Here is a 19,310-nt window from a genome sequence, read left to right on the forward strand (position 1 = left end):
AGGGTAGTGGGTTCAATCCCCAGGACCACCCATACGTAGAATGTATGCACACATGACTGTAAGTCGCTTTGGATAAAAGCGTCTGCTAAATGGCATATATTATTATTATTATTATTCATCAGGAAGTGGATAGGAGATGTTGTACCCACTGTGACTATTAAAACCCACCCAAACCAGAAACGGTGGATAGATGGCCACATTCGTGCAAAACTGAAAGCGCGAACCACCTCATTTAACCATGGCGAGGTGTCTGGGAATATGGCTGAATATAAACAGTGTCGTTATTCCCGCCGTAAGACAATCCAACAGGCAAAACGTCAGTGCAGAGACAAAGTGGAGTCGCAATTCAACGGCTCGGACACGAGACGTATGTGGAAGGGTCTATAGACAATCATGGACTACAAAGGGAAAACCAGCCACGTCGCGGACACCGAAGTCTTCCTTCCGGACAAGCTAAACACCATCTTTGCCCGCTTTGAGAATAACGCAGTGCCACTGATGCGGCCCAATACCAAGGACTGTGGGCACTCCTTCTCCATGGACGATGTGAGTAAGATATTTAAGCATGCTAACCCTCGCAAGGCTGCCGGCCCAGACGGCATCCCTAGCTGCTTCCTCAGAGCATGCGAACAGCGAACAGCTACCGGTGCCTTCTTGCGAACAGCTGGCTGGAGTTTTCAATCTCTCCCTATCCCAGTCTGCTGTCCCCACTTGCTTCAAGATGGCCACCACTGTTCCGGTTCCCAAGAAGGCAAAGGTAACTGAACTAAATGACTATCGCCCCGTAGCACTCACTTTTGTCATCATGAAGTGCTTTGAGAGACTAGTCAAGGATCATATCACCTGTACCTTACCTGACACCCTAGACCCACTCCAATTTGCTTACCGCCCCAATAGATCCACAGACGATGCAATCGCCATCGCACTGCACACTGCCCTATCCCATCTGGACAAGAGGAACACCTATGTAAGAATACTGTTCATTGACTACAGCTCAGCCTTCAACATCATAGTACCCTCCAAGCTCATCATCAAGCTGGAGGCCCTGGGTCTTAACCCCGCCCTGTGCAACTGAGTCCCTCCTGGACTTCCTGTTCACCCATGACTGCGTGGCCACGAACGCCTCTAACTCAATCATCAAGTTTGCAGACGACACAACGGTAGTAAGCCTAATTACCAACAATTACGAGACTACAGGGAGGACGTGAGGGCCCTGGTGGAGTGGTACCAGGAAAATAACCTCTCACTCAACGTCAACAAAACAAAGGAGATGATCAGGGACTTCAGGAGAGGGAGCACGCCCCCATCCACATTGATGGGACCACAGTGGAGAAGTTGGAAAGCTTCAAGTTCCTCAGCGTACACGTCACTGACAATCTGAAATGATCCACCCACACAGGCAATGTGGTGAAGAAGGAGCTTCAGCGTCTCTTCAATCTCAGGAGGCTGAAGAAATTTGGCTTGTCACCTAAAACCCTCACTAACTTTTACAGATGCACAATTGAGAGCATCCTGTCGGGCTGTATCACGTCCTGGTACGGAAACTGCACCGCCCGCAACCGCAGGGCTCTCCAGAGGGTGGTGCAGTCTGCCCAACACATTACCGGCGGCAAACTACCTGCCCTCCATGACACCTACAGCACCCAATGTCACAGGAAAGCCAAAAAGATCAAAGGACATCAACCACCCGAGCCAAGGCCTGTTCACCCCGCTATCATCCAGAAGGCGAGGTCAGTACAGGTGCATCAAAGCTGGGACCGAGAGACTGAAAAACAGCTTCTATCTCAAGGCCATCAGACTGTTAAATAGCCATCACTAGCCATCATACACCCGGTTACTCAGAGGCTGCTGCCCTATATACATAGACTTGGAATTACTGGCCACTTTAATGATGGAACAAGATTCACTTTAATAATGTTTACATGCCTCCCGGGTGGAGCAGTGGTTAAGGGCGCTGTACTGCAGCAGCAGCTGTTCCACCAGAGACTCTGGGTTCGCGCCCAGGTCTGTCGTAACTGGCCGAGACCGGGAGGTCCGTGGGGTGACGCACAGTTGTCCGGGTTAGGGAGGGTTTGGCTGGTAGGGAAATCCTTGTCTCATCACGCACTAGAGACTCCTGTGGTGGGCCGGGCCCGGCAAGGTTGCCAGGTGCACGGTGTTTCCTCCGACACATTGGTGCGAATGGCTTCCGGGTTGGATGGTGCTGTGAAAGGGTTAAAATTCACACAATTTTTTAAAAATAATAATGTTTACATACTGATTTACTCATCTCATATGTACAGTTTCTACTGTATTTTAATCAATGCCACTCTGACATTGCTCGATCTAATATTTATATATTTCTTAATTCCATTGTTAGATACTACTGCACTGTTGGAGTTAGGAACACAAGTATTTCGCTGTACCCGCAATAACATCTGCTAAATATGTGTATGTGACCAATTAAATTGATTTGATTCAGCATTACATGGAGGTCTGAGCATTGCACTATGGGAAAAGGGAAGCTCTGGGATAGGCTACATATCAACTATGAGACTTCTGAGTAGAAGCTTACTGTACACAGAAAATGAATGTGTTCCAAGTAGAAGTCGACTACACATATAATGTGTTAAGTTAAGTAGCCTCCAATGCTGAGAAGGTCAAAGTAAACGACACACACACACACACACACACACACACACACACACACACACACACACACACACACACACACACACACACACACACACACACACACACACACACACACACACACACACACACACACACACACACACACACACACACACACACACACACACACACACACACACACACACACACACACACACACACACACACACTCAAACAAATTTGTTTGAAAGTGGATCCTGTTCTCTATCTCTCACGTCATACAGTCACATCTTGGCATCTGGGTACGCTAATTGCTGCGCCACCTGTCTCGGTGTCCTGTCAGAATTCTAGCCAGGCGCTAAACGCAAGGCTGCTCTCTCCATCCAGCAGTTTATTTAAATTGCCTTGAGGAACTGACCCTTTCCCCCTTCACCTTCCCCTGTCTCTCTTCCAGACGGACAGTTGACCCACACCTGCAGGCTCGGATTACAGAAAACCTAGTCGACAACTAACGGGAGAGCACTATAGCTACGCTAGGCTATGCTAAGCTAAAGTTAACGCTCCTGGGCTATTCTAAGATAAAGCTTCTTCTCCAGTAGAGGAGGACGTTTCACCGGCTGGGCCACCCAGAAATAGACTCAGTTGTGGCCCAAAGCCATAATACGGTTGCACCTAGGCTAGCTTAGCAATGAGTTGTGTTAGCAAGATAGGCCAATGATCTCTTCACAGCAGGCACTTCCCTTGCCCATTCAGGATGGGCAAAATGGATTAGCGCATCAGCCTATGATATGATTATTATATAATGATTACTGGGGTGATTTCATTGAGAAACTCCACGTTTCCTGTTGTGCTCCCTGGAGGGCCTGGCTGCTTCAGCACAGACAGACTGATGGACAGACTGCTTCCTGGGACAGCCAGACATGCAGACAGAGCCAAGGCCCACGTGCAGCTGTGTGTGTGTGAGTATGTGAGTGTGTGTGTGTGTGTGTGTGTGTGTGTGTATGTTTGCGAGCGTGTGTGCAAGCATGTGCCTTCATGTGTTAGCACACTGGCACGCTCCCCTCCAGTCCAACCCACCAGCCAGGAAGCAGCCGACCCATTATTTTATTTAGCACAGGAAGGGCAGATTTGCTTAGCAACCACATTAGTGCTCCAATCAGAGTGGCATTTGGGATAATGTGGGGCCAAGCGTGCGCGGGGGGCGGTGTGTTAGACACATAAACACAGAGAGACTACTGCTTCTCCCTTAATGCTCCAGCTCTCTCCAGGCACGAGAGAGAGCGTGGTAGAGTACAGTTTGTCACACTAGCCTCTCCCTTAATGCTTGAGATGTCTCTACGCACAGTCTCTCTCTCATAGAGAGAGAGAGAGAGAGAGAGAGAGAGAGAGAGAGAGAGAGAGAGAGAGAGAGAGAGAGAGAGAGAGAGAGAGAGAGAGAGAGAGAGAGAGAGAGGACTCCCCCGCTGTCTGGCACCTTGACACGCACACTTAAGTAAATACATTATCACTCCCCCCTCCCTCCGTTATCCCTCCCCCGTCCGCCACAGAGGTGTCTGACTGTCTGCATCACCACATCAAACTAATAGACTGAAAAAGAAAATCCTCTGCCATCCTGGCTGGTGTGAGCCGCTGCCTTGGAGCCCTGTACTGAAAGCCTTTCATAGCAGAGGACACTGTCTGATCCCAAATGTCACCTCATTCCATATAGTGCACTATATTTCACCATAAACCTGCGGGCCCTGGCCAAAGGTAGTGCACTACATAGGGAATAGGATGCCACCTGGGACGCACACACTGCGCTGAACTCTGGGTCATTGAACTTGAGGTAAAAGCTAAACACACCCTTCCAATAGGAGTTCCTTCAGTAGTATCTCCTACCATATATAGCCTAGCTTTCACCAATGCCATTGTATTTATACAGACAGGTGTTGGAGTTATATTTAAGCCTAAACATTTTTATTTGTGTGATATGTTACATTTTGTGAAAGCGTTACATGTAGGATATTTGAGACATAGACATGCACCAGACGCTCCTGCACCAGAGGCTGTGTGGTTATCGATGGCTAAATAAACATTTATCTACCCCCGGGGTTGTGTTTACTACGGTAGACATGGCCAAGGCCCTGAGCCAGGGTTCAAAGTTCACCAGGCACACCTATAGTTGAAGTCGGAAGTTTACATACAGTTAGGTTGGAGTCATTAAAACTCCACAAATGTTTTATTAACAAACTATAGTTTTGGCAAGTCGGTTAGGACACCTACTTTGTGCATGACGCAAGTCATTTTTCCAACAATTGTTTACAGACAGATTGTTTCACTTAATTCTAGTGGGTCAGAAGTTTACATACACAAAGTTGACTGTACCTTTAAACAGCTTGGAAAATTCCAGAAAATGATGTCATGGCTTTAGAAGCTTCTGATAGGCTAATTGACATCATTTGAGTCAATTGGAGGTGTACCTGTGGATGTATTTCAAGGCCTACCTTCAAACTCAGTGCCTCTTTGCTTGACACCATGGGAAAATCAAGAAATCAGTCAAGACCTCAGAGAAAGAATTATAGACCTCCACAAGTCTGGTTCATCCTTGGGAGCAATTTCCAAATTCCTGAAGGTACCATGTTCATCAGTACAATAGTACAATAGTACGCAAGTATAAACACCATGGGACCAAGCAGACATCATACCGCTCAGGAAGGAGACGCGTTCTGTCTCCTAGAGATGAACGTACTTTTGTGCAAAAAGTGCAAATCAATCCCAGAACAGCAGCAAAGGACCTTGCTGGAGGAAACAGGTACAAACGTATCTATATCCACAGTAAAAACGAGTCCTATGTCGACATAACCTGAAAGGCCGCTCGGCAAGGAAGAAGCCACTGCACCAAAACCGCCATAAAAAAAGCCAGACTATGGTTTGCAACTGAACCTGGGGACAAAGATCGTACTTCTTTTGAGAAATGTCCTCTGGTCTGATGAAACAAAAGTAGAACTGTTTGACCATAATGACCATTGTCATGTTTGGAGGAAAAAGAGGGAGGCTTGCAAGCCAAAGAACACCATCCCAACCGTGAAGCACGGGGGTGACAGCATCATGTTGTGGGGCTGCTTTGCTGCAGGAGGTACTGGTGCACTTCACAAAATAGATGGCATCATGAGGCTGGAAAATTATGTGGATATATTGAAGCAACATCTCAAGACATTAGTCAGGAAGTTAAAGCTTGATCGCAAACGGGTCTTCCAAATGGACAATGACCAGAAGCATACTTCAGAAGTTGTGGCAAAATGGCTCAAGGACAACAAAGTCACGGTAATGGAGTCGCCATCACTTAAACTAGGATTAAATGTCAGGAATTGTGAAAAACTGAGTTTAAATATACTTGGCTAAGGTGTATGTAAACTTCCGACTTCAACTGTACATATACACACTGAGTAAAAAAGACCTTGTTAAAAAATAGACATAGGAAAGGGTGTGTTCGGCTTGAACAGTGTTCTTTGCCCTTCCTAGGGGAAACATCCTTTGCCTTTCCTAGGGGAAACGTCCTTTGCCTTTCCTAGGGGAAACGTCCTTTGCCCTTCCTAGGGGAAACGTCCTTTGCCCTTCCTAGGGGAAACGTCCTTTGCCTTCCCTAGGGGAAACGTCCTTTGCCCTTCCTAGGGGAAACGTCATTTGCCCTTCCTAGGGGAAACCTCCTTTGCCCTTCCTAGGGGAAACGTCATTTGCCTTTCCTAGGGGAAACGTCCTTTGCCCTTCCTAGGGGAAACGTCCTTTGCCTTTCCTAGGGGAAACGTCCTTTGCCTTTCCTAGGGGAAACGTCCTTTGCCCTTCCTAGGGAAACCTCCTTTGCCCTTCCTAGGGGAAACGTCATTTGCCCTTCCTAGGGGAAACGTCCTTTGCCTTTCCTAGGGGAAACGTCCTTTGCCTTTCCTAGGGGAAACGTCCTTTGCCCTTCCTAGGGGAAACCTCCTTTGCCTTTCCTAGGGGAAACGTCCTTTGCCCTTCCTAGGGGAAACCTCCTTTGCCTTTCCTAGGGGAAAAGTCCTTTGCCCTTCCTAGGGGAAACCTCCTTTGCCCTTCCTAGGGGAAACCTCCTTTGCCCTTCCTAGGGGAAACCTCCTTTGCCCTTCCTAGGGGAAACCTCCTTTGCCCTTCCTAGGGGAAACCTCCTTTGCCCTTCCTAGGGGAAACGTCCTTTGCCTTTCCTAGGGGAAACGTCCTTTGCCCTTCCTAGGGGAAACGTCCTTTGCCCTTCCTAGGGGAAACGTCCTTTGCCCTTCCTAGGGGAAACGTCCTTTGCCCTTCCTAGGGGAAACGTCCTTTGCCTTTCCTAGGGGAAACCTCCTTTGCCTTTCCTAGGGGAAACCTCCTTTGCCCTTCCTAGGGGAAACCTCCTTTGCCCTTCCTAGGGGAAACCTCCTTTGCCCTTCCTAGGGGAAACCTCCTTTGCCCTTCCTAGGGGAAACCTCCTTTGCCCTTCCTAGGGGAAATCTCCTTTGCCCTTCCTAGGGGAAACGTCCTTTGCCCTGTTGTGTGGTCATTGAGACTTAGGATATGAGGGGGAAACTGAAAAAAGTCCTTTCTACAGCAGCTTCTTCCTCTTACTATTCACGGTTTTATTGGTAACCTCCATAACATTGATAGTGCTACTGTACAAACAGGCTGGTATGTGTATTTATTAAAATATATATTTTTTTACGAGGCGAGGCACAAAGGCGGTTTAGTTCAGGGAGCCTTAAATAAGCCAGGATGGCCAGCACATGCTGGAGCTTTCCACCCCAGCCCCGGACATTTTGTTCCAAATGAGTGAACTCTGGGAGATAGAAAGAGGAAGAGAGAGAGAGGGACAGAGACTTCGCTCGGAGGCCAGATCACAAGAGCTCAGAGTGGCCAAGTCTCAACAGAGAGGGAGGGAATGGGGTAGAGAGAGAGAAAAATAGAGGGGAGGGGGAAAGGTGGGAGACTGGTGGGAAAGAATGGGAGAAATAAGAGGAGAGGCACTAACATTCGGGTAACATTCAATGAACGATTGAGCCCTCTCATACTATTTCCTGCACACTAGAGATGTGCCATAGGCCTATGCTATGCTCACAATCCAGCTTGCCTGGTAATACACCAAGCTTGGAGTAGCTAATAATAGGCCGAAGATAATTGATAAAGTGCAGGAGAGGTGAAACTCCCAGAGTGACAGTCAAATGCAGAGTCACAACAACCTAACCCTGGTTGGGTGTGTCACAGTCACATAGGAAATCACTGTGGTGTTACATCTAAACCATAGTCTCCGTTCCACCGCAGCCAGGGAGGGGGGAAGAGTCATACCGAGACACTGCAGACTAGTAGCAGCGCCCACCTATTGAGGCATCTGCATGCTTAGAATTGTGTGATGTTTTGTTCGTTTTGAACTTCGGTCAGGGTTTTTTCAGCTGTCCGAGCACATTACATTTTTTCTGAAGGCAAGCCGAAGTCTACGCCCCTTCGTCAGTTATTGGTCAATAGTAAGGATTCTTAGTGCGACTAAGATTTCTTCGATTAAAATGTCAAAATTAATGACAGATTTCGTTTTTCAAGCGAAGGTCTTTTAAGGGAGTATGCGAGCTCACTCTTTTGGTTTGGTTAGCCAGTTCGGCCGAACTGAAGCATGCTAACGCCTTTAGTCATTCAGGAGGAGGAAGTGGAGGTCTCTGGATTGTCTGTAGGGGGATGTGTGTGTGTGTGTGTGTGTGTGTGTGTGTGTGTGTGTGTGTGTGTGTGTGTGTGTGTGTGTGTGTGTGTGTGTGTGTGTGTGTGTGTGTGTTAGGACCGTCCGTTCCTGCGTGACCCCTGCTGCTGTTTGTCCACTGGGCGATCACCCCACTCAGGACACGTGACACGCCCACATAGGCGGCCCACTGTTTGGGGACAGGGGTGGGACAGGGGGCAAAGGGGGGTGGGGGCTAGCTGGGACTCTCCAGAGAAAACTCTGGCATCAGCAACCTCGATGACCTTTGAACTGTGGTCGGCCTGGCGCACGCAGAAGGAAACAACAATGGCCTTTGACATCCCCGCTGGTGGAAAATACCAAAATACACACAGCCAGCTAGCATAGCATGGAAGCTCAGATCTGTGGGAAGCTAACTCCATTCAATAACATGCCAAAAAGCATAGCATTGAAGCTACCAAGCTAACTCCATTCACCCAGAGCTTGATACAAAAAACCTGTCTCCACTAAACACTATCACAAGAGTGGAGTATTCGATTTAGCAGTTTGTCGGCAGCCATTTTGTCAAATTGGGCTATGAATGAGCTCAGTACATTGAAGAAGGAGATGTGTTCTGTTCTTTCCTTTCCTCCTCGTCAGTCTTTTGTCTTTAGTTTTGTTAGTTTCTCCGGCGGAGGACGACGCTAATGGACATATTAGCTGCTGGGTTTTCCCAACATGACGATTAGGTGCCTGTGAGGTCATCCTTTCACTTCTGGCCTGCTCACATCGGGGTTCTATCATTTAATTACCGCTGCACTGAGGGAGGGATCCTCCTTCCATCCCATCCAAATGCCGAGTGTAGTGGGTTTAGCTTGTAGCCTAGCACTGGTAGCATTTAGCATAGGAAAAGCAGTAAAATGAAGCCTGAAAGGTTTTGCTAGTGCTGTTTGCAGTGGCTCTGGGTGAATTGCTGAAATCTTGCAGACAAGGCATAGCAGTATCCCTCCACACCACATCCGTTTTCAGCCAGGGAGGGTGGGGTGCTCTGATTCCCTGCCATTTCCAGCAGTTAGTCTGAATACCACAGACATTTTGAGGCCGCCACTACATAAATGGTGCAATAAACCTTTTTATTTTTTGCCAAGTCTAATTTCAACACAAGGGCAATTAGATTATCCTCTTTTCTGATGTGTGTGTGTGTGTGTGTGTGTGTGTGTGTGTGTGTGTGTGTGTGTGTGTGTGTGTGTGTGTGTGTGTGTGTGTGTGTGTGTGTGTTCCCAGCCGTATGCCAATGTGTGGGTCTGCACAGGACCTGAGATGTATTGATTTCTGCAGGAAGTGGATTCTGATGTTTCATGGCACGTCCTGAGTCTGATGGCTTCTACACGAGAGCCAGGGAAGAAAGGAACCCCAGCCAAGGAGAGAGGGAGGGAGGGATGGGGAGGCAGAGAGACAGAGGAAGAGAGAGCTAGGGAGAGAGGGAGAGAGAGAATACCAGTCAGAGAGAAAAAGATAGAGTAAAAGAAAACGAAAAAGAGAACATTAGAGAGAGAGAAGAAGAAATTGATCATGAGAAAGAGAAACATAACATCTCTCCCTCTGTCCATTCGCAAAGATTAAACACTTGCCCTGCATCTAATTTCCTCTTACAATAATACCGACCGGCTAGGCAGGAGCATGGAAAATCAAACATGTACAAAACCCAAGCTCTCGCTCACTCCTATGAAACAAACCTTGCTAAGGTATCATTCCTATCACAAGATACAGACGGATTGGATTTCAAAATCTAAAATAAATACACAGTCTCGGACGCGAAGCGGGGCCAAGAATTCTCTCCTTCTTTTGTGACCGTCCAACAAACTCCGGTGGCAGCATGTAGGCCTATCTGTTGGACTGTTGGGCGTTGCGACACAGACTGTCGGTGGCTAGTGTTTGTGAAAAGGTGCATGCTGTACAGACCACAGACATACAGAGAAAGACACACACACACACACACAAAGGAGACCATTTAATCCAGAGCCTTGCAGACCACCAGTTGTCAGGCCTGGAGATGGGGAGTGGAAGGAGGGAGGAAGGTTTTCCATCATTCTCTGCCTCTGGATGAGTCTATGTGGCCCAGAGGGCAAGGTTCACCGGGAGCCTTGACCTGTGTGTGTGTGTGTGTGTGTGTGTGTGTGTGTGTGTGTGTGTGTGTGTGTGTGTGTGTGTGTGTGTGTGTGTGTGTGTGTGTGTGTGTGTGTGTGTGTGTGTGTGTGTGTGTGTTTGCAAAGATAATTAAACAGGGCAAACAGATGAGCTGAGTGAAGGGGGTAGAGGTCACAGGAGATGGAATAAGGATAAGATGACCGCCCGCCCGCCTGCCACCGCCCCACACCCATACACACAGACACACACCCCCACAACACACGTGTGTGGAGGGAGATTAACAGGGACGGATATAAATGGTGGTATGCTTTACATAAACAGATGTCCTACTGCTGAAGATAGCTTTGACAGTCTCCCCCTTGAAGAACAGCTAGGGATAGAGTCTTATGCAGGGAAATAATGCCTTTGTCCTGGGGGGGCTTTACACTGAGGAGGCTGTTAAACACTCCACACATTTGCCTGTCTGCACATCTACAATTACGTGAATTATAAGCCAGAGGCTTCAAGAGATCCATTGTCTGCCCTGGCGGATTGTTGGTGGTGCAAGTGTGTGTAAATAGCATGTGCGGATTTTTGACTGTGTGAATATTTATGTATTTGGCTTGGACTGTGGCAGTGTTTGTTTCATTGGTGGTGAGTGAGTTTGACTGGAGTGTGTGTGCATGCCGTCATTTATTTGTGTGTGTGTGTGCGTGTGCGTGTGTGTGTGTGGCACAAGGGACATTAAATCAATAGGTTGCACTCAAGCGTAGAGAGGTGGGGGAAGAGAGAACCATGGGATATGTAAAGGACAAATTAAAGAAAGAAAGAAAGAACAAACAAAAATGAAGAGTTGTGTGCCGTGGTCGGTGGCAGCTTCCTTAATTTGAGACCCAGGCGCCCTATAGCCAGGACTCCAGGAGGAGGGATCCCCTTTCAACAACTTGTTTTATTTAGTATCTATGCTGCCAGTTCATTTGCCAGAGTGGGCTAGAATGGGATTAATTGGGGAGATCAGTGACTTGGAGGTGGAGGTGGGGGAGGCTGGAGGGAGAGACTGCAGGAAAGATGTTAATGACATTAAGCTGAACCTCGGCAAGACGGAGCTGCTCTTCCTCCCGGGGAAGGACTGCCCGTTCCATGATCTCGCCATCACGGTTGACAACTCCATTGTGTCCTCCTCCCAGAGAACCTTGGCGTGATCCTGGACAACACCCTGTCGTTCTCAACCAACATCAAGGCGGTGGCCCGTTCCTGTAGGTTCATGCTCTACAACATCCGCAGAGTACGACCCTGCCTCACACAGGAAGCGGCGCAGGTCCTAATCCAGGCACTTGTCATCTCCCGTCTGGATTACTGCAACTCGCTGTTGGCTGGGCTCCCTGCCTGTGCCATTAAACCCCTTCAACTCATCCAGAACGCCGCAGCCCGTCTGGTGTTCAACCTTCCCAAGTTCTTTCACGTCACCCCGCTCCTCCGTTCTCTCCACTGGCTTCCAGTTGAAGCTCGCATCCGCTACAAGACCATGGTGCTTGCCTACGGAGCTGTGAGGGGAACGGCACCTCAGTACCTCCAGGCTCTGATCAGGCCCTACACCCAAACAAGGGCATTGCGTTCATCCACCTCTGGCCTGCTCGCCTCCCTACCACTGAGGAAGTACAGCTCCCGCTCAGCCCAGTCAAAACTGTTCACTGCCCTGGCCCCCCAATGGTGGAACAAACTCCCTCACGACGCCAGGACAGCGGAGTCAATCACCACCTTCCGGAGACACCTGAAACCCCACCTCTTTAAGGAATACCTAGGATAGGTTAAGTAATCCCTCTCACCCCACCCCCCTAAGTTTTAGATGCACTATTGTTAAGTGACTGTCCCACTGGATGTCATAAGGTGAATGCACCAATTTGTAAGTCGCTCTGGATAAGAGCGTCTGCTAAATGACTTAAATGTAAATGTAAATGTATAAGACATTGTTTCAGAAACTTCCTTCCTGGGGCATAAACTGAGCCAGGGAGCATGGCCATGGGTACACACACATTCACATCCCACCTCTGCTTCCTGAAAAGCTGCCACGGTGTGACCGGCAGCCGAGTTTGTTTCCTTTGCTGCCCCGCTGGCTGGCGACAGGTCTTAACGAAAAGCTCTAAACTGATCCAACATTGCTCTCTAAACAGTGAGCTACCCTGCTCCCTTGCACCAGTCTAAATTCCATCTCTTTGCTCACTTGTTCCAGTCTAAACGTCATCCCCAAAGCCCTCCTTTACTGACTGACTAACAGACAGGCGTAGAAGGTGGATCATTTGGGACAGACATTCTTGGGGAACCAGTCCGGTGACTTCCAGCAGCCTGAGGGGAAGAGTGGCATGCGACTAGAAGTTGATCTCTGATCCCCTGGGTGAGCCACCAACAGCAGAATACCTTATCTCTCTCTCCTCGAACCCCCTTCTCTCTGTAACTTCTCCACTTCTTGACTGTTCTCCAGCCTACATCTAATATTTGTATTGGAAAAATAATTACTTGAATCTAGAATCGGTAAAATTACCAAAAACAAACCAAGTAACTGTTGTTGGATCAATGTATAGCAGTTTACATAATATGGATAGCTAGTCCAACTGAGTACTGACATCTATAGTGGATAGTTAAGATTGGAGTACAGACAGAGAAATGTGTTGTTCTATTTGTTACTAAATGTAGCCTAGCTGTGGTGATCAACAGTTGCAGTTTCTAGTCACCGGTCAAAGTTCGGAACAAGTGCTTTGTTGGATCGATAGGGCAATTACTTCCGTCTCTCCCGTCGGATTCATCTTGTGTAAGATTAACCCAGGCAGAGAGCAGGCAGACATCAGCCGCACATACATTCAGTTGTTTCCGAGGAAATGTTTATTTAGTTTTTACTTCAGAAAGAAGAGGCTAAGCTACATTGTGGCTAGCTACATCATGACTCTATAAAATGTTCTATAATCTTCTCCAGTATACTATAGGATATAAGATAATATAAATGTTTATGATGCTACGGTGTCAATGTCCTGGGTTCAAATACTTTGAAATATCTCAATTACTTAAAATCGAAGTAGGTATTTAGATATACAGTACCAGTCAAACGTTTGGAAACACCTACTCATTCCAGAGTTTTCTTCATTTGACTTATTTACATTGTAGAATAATAGGGAAGACATCAAAACTATAAAATAACACATATGGAATAATGTAGTAACCAAAAAAGTGTTAAACAAATAATATTTTATATTTGTGAATCTTCAAAGTAGCCACCCTTTGCCTTGATAACAGTTTTGCACACTCTTGGCATTCTCTCAACCAGCTTCATGAGGTAGTCCCCTGGAATGCATTTCGATCAACGGGTATGCCTTGTTAAAAGTACATTTGTGGAATTTCTTTCCTTCTTAATGCGTTTGAGCCAATCAGTTGTGTTGTGACAAGGTAGGGGTGGTATTTAGAAGATAGCTTTATTTGGTAAAAGACCAAGTCCATATTATGGCAAGAACAGCTCAAACAAGCAAAGAGAAACGGCAGTCCATCATTACTTTAAGACATAAAGGTCACTCAATCTGGAAAATTTCAAGAACTTGAAAGTTTCTTCAAGTGCAGTTGCAAAAACCATCTAGCGCTATGATGAAACTGGCTCTCATAAGGACCACCACAGGAAAGGAAGACCCAGAGTTTATTTATTTATTTATTCTTCATTTAACTAGGCAAGTCAGTTAAGAACAAATTCTTATTTTCAATGACGGCCTAGGAACAGTGGGTTAACTGCCTTGTTCAGGGGCAGAACAACAGATTTTTACCTTGTCAGCTCAGGGATTCAATCTAGCAACCTTTCGGTTACTGGCCCAATGCCCTAACCACTAGGCTACCTACTGGCCCAATGTTGAAGTTACCTCTGCTGCAAAGGATAACTTCGTTAGAGTTAACTGCACCTCAGATTGCAGCCCAAATAAATGCTTCACACAGGGTTCAAGTAACAGACACATCTCAACATCAACTGTTCAGAGACTGCATGAATCAGGCATTCATGGTCGAATTGCTGCAAAGAAACCACTACTAAAGGACACTAATAATAAGGAGATACTTGCTTGGGCCAAGAAACACAAGTGTATGATGAGTCCAAATTGTAGATTTTGGTTCCAACCGCCGTGTCTTTGCGAGACGCAGAGTAGGTGACTGGATGATCTCCACGTGTGTTGTTCCCACCGTGAAGCATGGAGGAGGTGTGATGGTTTGGGGGTGCTTTGCTGGTGACACTGTCAGTTATTTATTTAGAATTCAAGGCACACTTAACCAGCATGGCTACCACAGCATTATGCAGCGATACGCCATCCCATCTGGTTTGTGCTTAGTGGGACTGTCATTTGTTTTTCAACAGGACAATGACCCAACACACCTCCAGGCTATGTAAGGGCTATTTGACCAAGAAGTCGAGTGATGGAGTGCTGCATCAGATTAATTGGCCTCCACAATCACCCAACTTATTGAGAATTTTCCAGAACATATGTGGCCATTATACATTTCAGGATAGTCCGCAAGACTAGGTCATTAGACACCACTAGACATGCACCTGTCTGGGGAGTGGACATGACTGGTTATTTCTGTAAAATGTATCTATGGACTGTTGCTATGGTCCTACATGCATGAACCTGTTTTAGTCGAGAACATGTCTGTATTTTTGAACTATTGGTGTGGCTCTACAGGTTCAATGCCCTAATGTTAAACCAAACTAAAATGAGTGCAGGGCAATACGATAACTGTGGCTAAATGCCAGAGGGGATGAGTCATTAAGAGGAGTTGCTGTGTGTGACGTCAGGAGGAAAAATTTATAAGAAGTATGTGCCAAGACTGGAAAGATAGTTGATTTCATGAACCAGCTCGGCTTGTATTATATTGTAATAAAAGTCTATTTGAACTCACAGGCTCGGCCGGTATTTGAGAAATATGATTGACTGAATATTTACACGACAACCTCAACTCAATTGAGATGGTTTGGGATGAGTTGGACCGCAGATTGAAGGAAAAGCAGCCAACAAATGCTCAGCATATGTGGGAACTCCTTCAAGACTGTTGGAAAAGCATTCCTCATGAAGCTGGTTGAGAGAATGCCAAGAGTGTATAAAGCTGTCTTCAAGGCAAAGAGTGGCTACTTTGAAGAATATAAAATATATTTTGATTTGCTTCACACTTTTTTGGTTACTATAGAGGTCGACCAATTAATCGGAATGGCCGATTAATTAGAGACGATTTCAAGTTTTCATAACAATCAGAAATCGGTATTTTGGGGCACCGATTTGGCCTATTTTTTAAAATATATATATATTTTCTATACCTTTATTTAACTAGGCAAGTCAGTTAAGAACACGTTCTTATTTTCAATGACGGCCTTGGAACGGTGGGTTAACTGCCTTATTCAGGGGCAGAACGACAGATTTTCACCTTATCTCAACTTAACAAAAAAACAATCAATCAATCTTAATCATTAGTTATAACTACACATATTAGTTTATCTAGCGTGTCCTGCGTTGCATATAATCGATGCGACGCTGGGCGATGATTTAACAAAAGCGCATTTGCGAAAAAAGCACAGTCGTTGGACGACTGTACCTAACCATAAACTCCAATGCCTTTCTTAAAATCAATACACAGAAGTATATATTTTTAAACCTGCATATATAGATAAAATAAATCCAGGTTAGCAGGCAATATTAACCAGGTGAAATTGTGTAACTTCTCTTGCGTTCATTGCACGCAGTCAGGGTATATGCAACAGTTTGGTCAGCCTGGCTCATTGCAAACTAATTTGCCTGAATTTTACGTAATTATGACATAACATTGAAAGTTGTGCAGTGTAAAAATAATATTTAGAATTAGGGATGCCACCCGTTAGATAAAATACCGAACGGTTCTGTATTTCACTGAAATAATAAACATTTTGTTTTCGAAATGATAGTTTCCCGATTCGACCATATTAATGACCAAAGGCTCGTATTTCTCTGTGTTATTATGTTATAATTAAGTCTATGATTTGATATTTGATAGAGCAGTCTGACTGAACGACGGTAGGCAGCAGCAGACTCGTAAGCATTCATTCAAACAGCACTTTCGTGCGTTTTGCCAGCAGCTCTTCGCCCGCACAGCGCTGTTTATGACTTCAAGCCTATCAGCCTACTGGCAGGTGTAACCGATGTGAAATGGCTAGCTAGTTAGCGGGGTGCGTGCTAATAGCGTTTAAAACGTCACTCGCTCTGAGACTTGGAATAGTAGTTATAGGCTTTTGTGAAGCGATGGGTAACGCTGCTTCGAGTGTGCTGTTGTCGATGTGTTCCTGGTTCGAGCCCAGGTAGGGGCGAGGAGAGGGGCAGAAGCTATACTGTTACACTGGCAATACTATAGTGCCTATAACAACATCCAATAGTCAAAGGTATATGAAATACAAATAGTATAGAGCGAAATAGTCCTATAAATACTATATTAACTACAACCTAAAACCTCTTACCTTGGAATATTGAAGATTCATGTTAAAAGGAACCACCAACTTTCATATTTTCTCATGTTCTGAGCAAGGAACTCAAACGTTAGCTTTCTTACATGGCACATATTGCACTTTTACTTCTCCAACACTTTGTTTTTGCATTATTTAAACCAAATTGAACATGTTTCATTATTTTTTTGAGGCTACATTTATTTTTATTGATGTATTATATTAAATTAAAATAAGTGTTCATTCAGTATTGTTGTAATTGCCATTATTACAAATAAATAAATAACAAAATTGTCCGATTAATCGGTATCGTTTTTTTTGGTCCTCCGGTATCAGTATTGGCGTTGAAAAATCATAATCGTTCGACCTCTAGTTACTACATTATTCCATGTGTGCTATTTCATAGTTTTGATGTCTTCACTATTCTACAATGTAGAAAATAGCAAAAAATAAAGAAAAACACTTGAATGAGTAGGTTTGTCCAAACTTTTGACTGGCACTGTATTTTACTTGAAAAGACATGTAGTTTAATATTTTAATGTATTTGTAAATACACTTGGAAAGTATTGGAAAACTAAAATACACAGAGTTAAATGCACTCCCATACATTTAACACAGCTATCGAAAATAGTATTCAAAATAAGTATTTGAACATACTGTCAAATACAATTTGCAGACTATTTGGTTTATACAAATAACCATTCAAATACTCAAATAAAGGTATTTGTTTGGGCTGTATATTTCAAAATACTAAAATACACAGAAAAACTATATATTTTTAAACCAGATACTCAAACACACATGTATATAAACCCAGGTCTGCTATTTATATGTAGGCCTATCCCTTCTTGGCACCTTAGCTAGCATTCATACATTTATAAGTAAAACTCTAGGGAGGGAAGAACAAACAGAGGAGAGTAAAGGTAGAGGAGGGGGAAGGTAGGGGTCCGATGATGAGCAGTTGTCTGTGACTCAGTAGCTTGGGACAAGTAATGGGGCGATAAAGGGGGATGGGGAGAGCGCAATGTCCCAGCTGATGCCCTCCATAGAAAGAGATGACAAAGGCCAGCCACAAAACCCTGTAGAGGAGAGGGTCACAATAACCCCCAGAGCCCATGGGACCTGCCCTTCGACATGGCTGCGGCTAAGCATGCACAACCACTCTTTAATAACTAACCCACCCCCCAAAAGAGGGGGTTGCAGCCTCCCTCCACAACAGAATAGCCCCAAGCCTATTCATAATTCAATAGCCACACAGGGCCTGGCATCCGATGTTTGCAGTGATAGATCATGACGCCGCTATTTAAATTGGGGCTGTGGGAATTGTGACATTTGAGTCCCCCCATCCTCTGAATGAGAGATGCAGTGTAGGGGACAGCAGGCTCTCTCTGTTTGCTATAAGCATGAATGTGGTATGCAGAAGCTTTGTTTTTCCAACCAGTCCACCCCCGATCACCACCATCACCCGCATACATTACTGAACATATGCAGCCTACATACAGTACATCCACTGTGCAAAGCAAAGCGATTTTCCCTATTCATGGGTTGCACGTTTTATCACAATATTGTTCGGAACGTTTGTTTTGGACTGATGCCCGACTGAGCAATTTACTCAATGCATCGTCAATGAGCGCTAATGAAGATCTCATCAAAAGTGCATTACAGTGGCATGGAAATACAACAACATTCAAAGGGAGGCAAATAACTAGTAGGAAAGCCCTTTGTCATCATTTTGATGTCGCCAGATTGGCTTTAGATGCTGTATAAAATTGACCGGATTTTAGCTAGCTAACGTTAGCATTGCTAGCTATTTTTGACAAACTTTGCTAGCTAATGACAACATTGCCATCAGTCTCAAGTAAATTTGACGACATGATAAGGCTGACAAAGTATTCATATTTGACTACTTTAGCAATGTCATTGTATTTCCAGGCACTATAGTGTAATTTAGACGAAACCGTGGTTCGCCTCCGTCCAGAATGACTGGGTTTCTCACCACTTTTAGGGCACCACTATGGCGCCGCTGTTAGAGGACGGCTTGAGAGCGGTCATAACAATGGCATGATGCGACCGAGTAACGGAGGTGCCACCTATGAGAAGTACACTTGGCAGCTGCCCTCCAGTCTAATCGTGCGGTTTCAATCTGAAACAAGATTAGCCAGGCACTGGAATTGGCTTTTCCCATTACACAGTGGGAGTAGGATCCTGCCAACCTCATGACTCTCTCCTGTGAGCCGCCTAAACAGCCTCATAACAGTGCCTGCCTACACACCTGACACCGGGAGGTATGTGTGTGAGTGTGTGTATGTGTGGAGAGGGGGCAGGGAGAGGCAAGCCTCCATCACCGTGGGAGACAGACAGATGGAGATGGAAATGAGTAGGCAGTGAGAGGCAAACCTCCTCCTACAGCTGATCCAG

At 45.7% G+C, this 19,310-nt stretch overlaps 1 protein-coding gene across 2 annotated transcripts in view; it reads right to left on the reverse strand.

Annotated features, from left to right (window-relative positions):
- LOC124046181 (ski oncogene-like) overlaps positions 1-19,310 on the reverse strand; it is an 83,541-nt gene that overhangs the window by 52,903 nt on the left and 11,328 nt on the right. The gene's annotated exons all lie outside the window — the stretch shown is intronic.

This window comes from Oncorhynchus gorbuscha, linkage group LG10 (genome assembly GCF_021184085.1).
Source record: "Oncorhynchus gorbuscha isolate QuinsamMale2020 ecotype Even-year linkage group LG10, OgorEven_v1.0, whole genome shotgun sequence".
Taxonomy (NCBI): domain Eukaryota; kingdom Metazoa; phylum Chordata; class Actinopteri; order Salmoniformes; family Salmonidae; genus Oncorhynchus; species Oncorhynchus gorbuscha.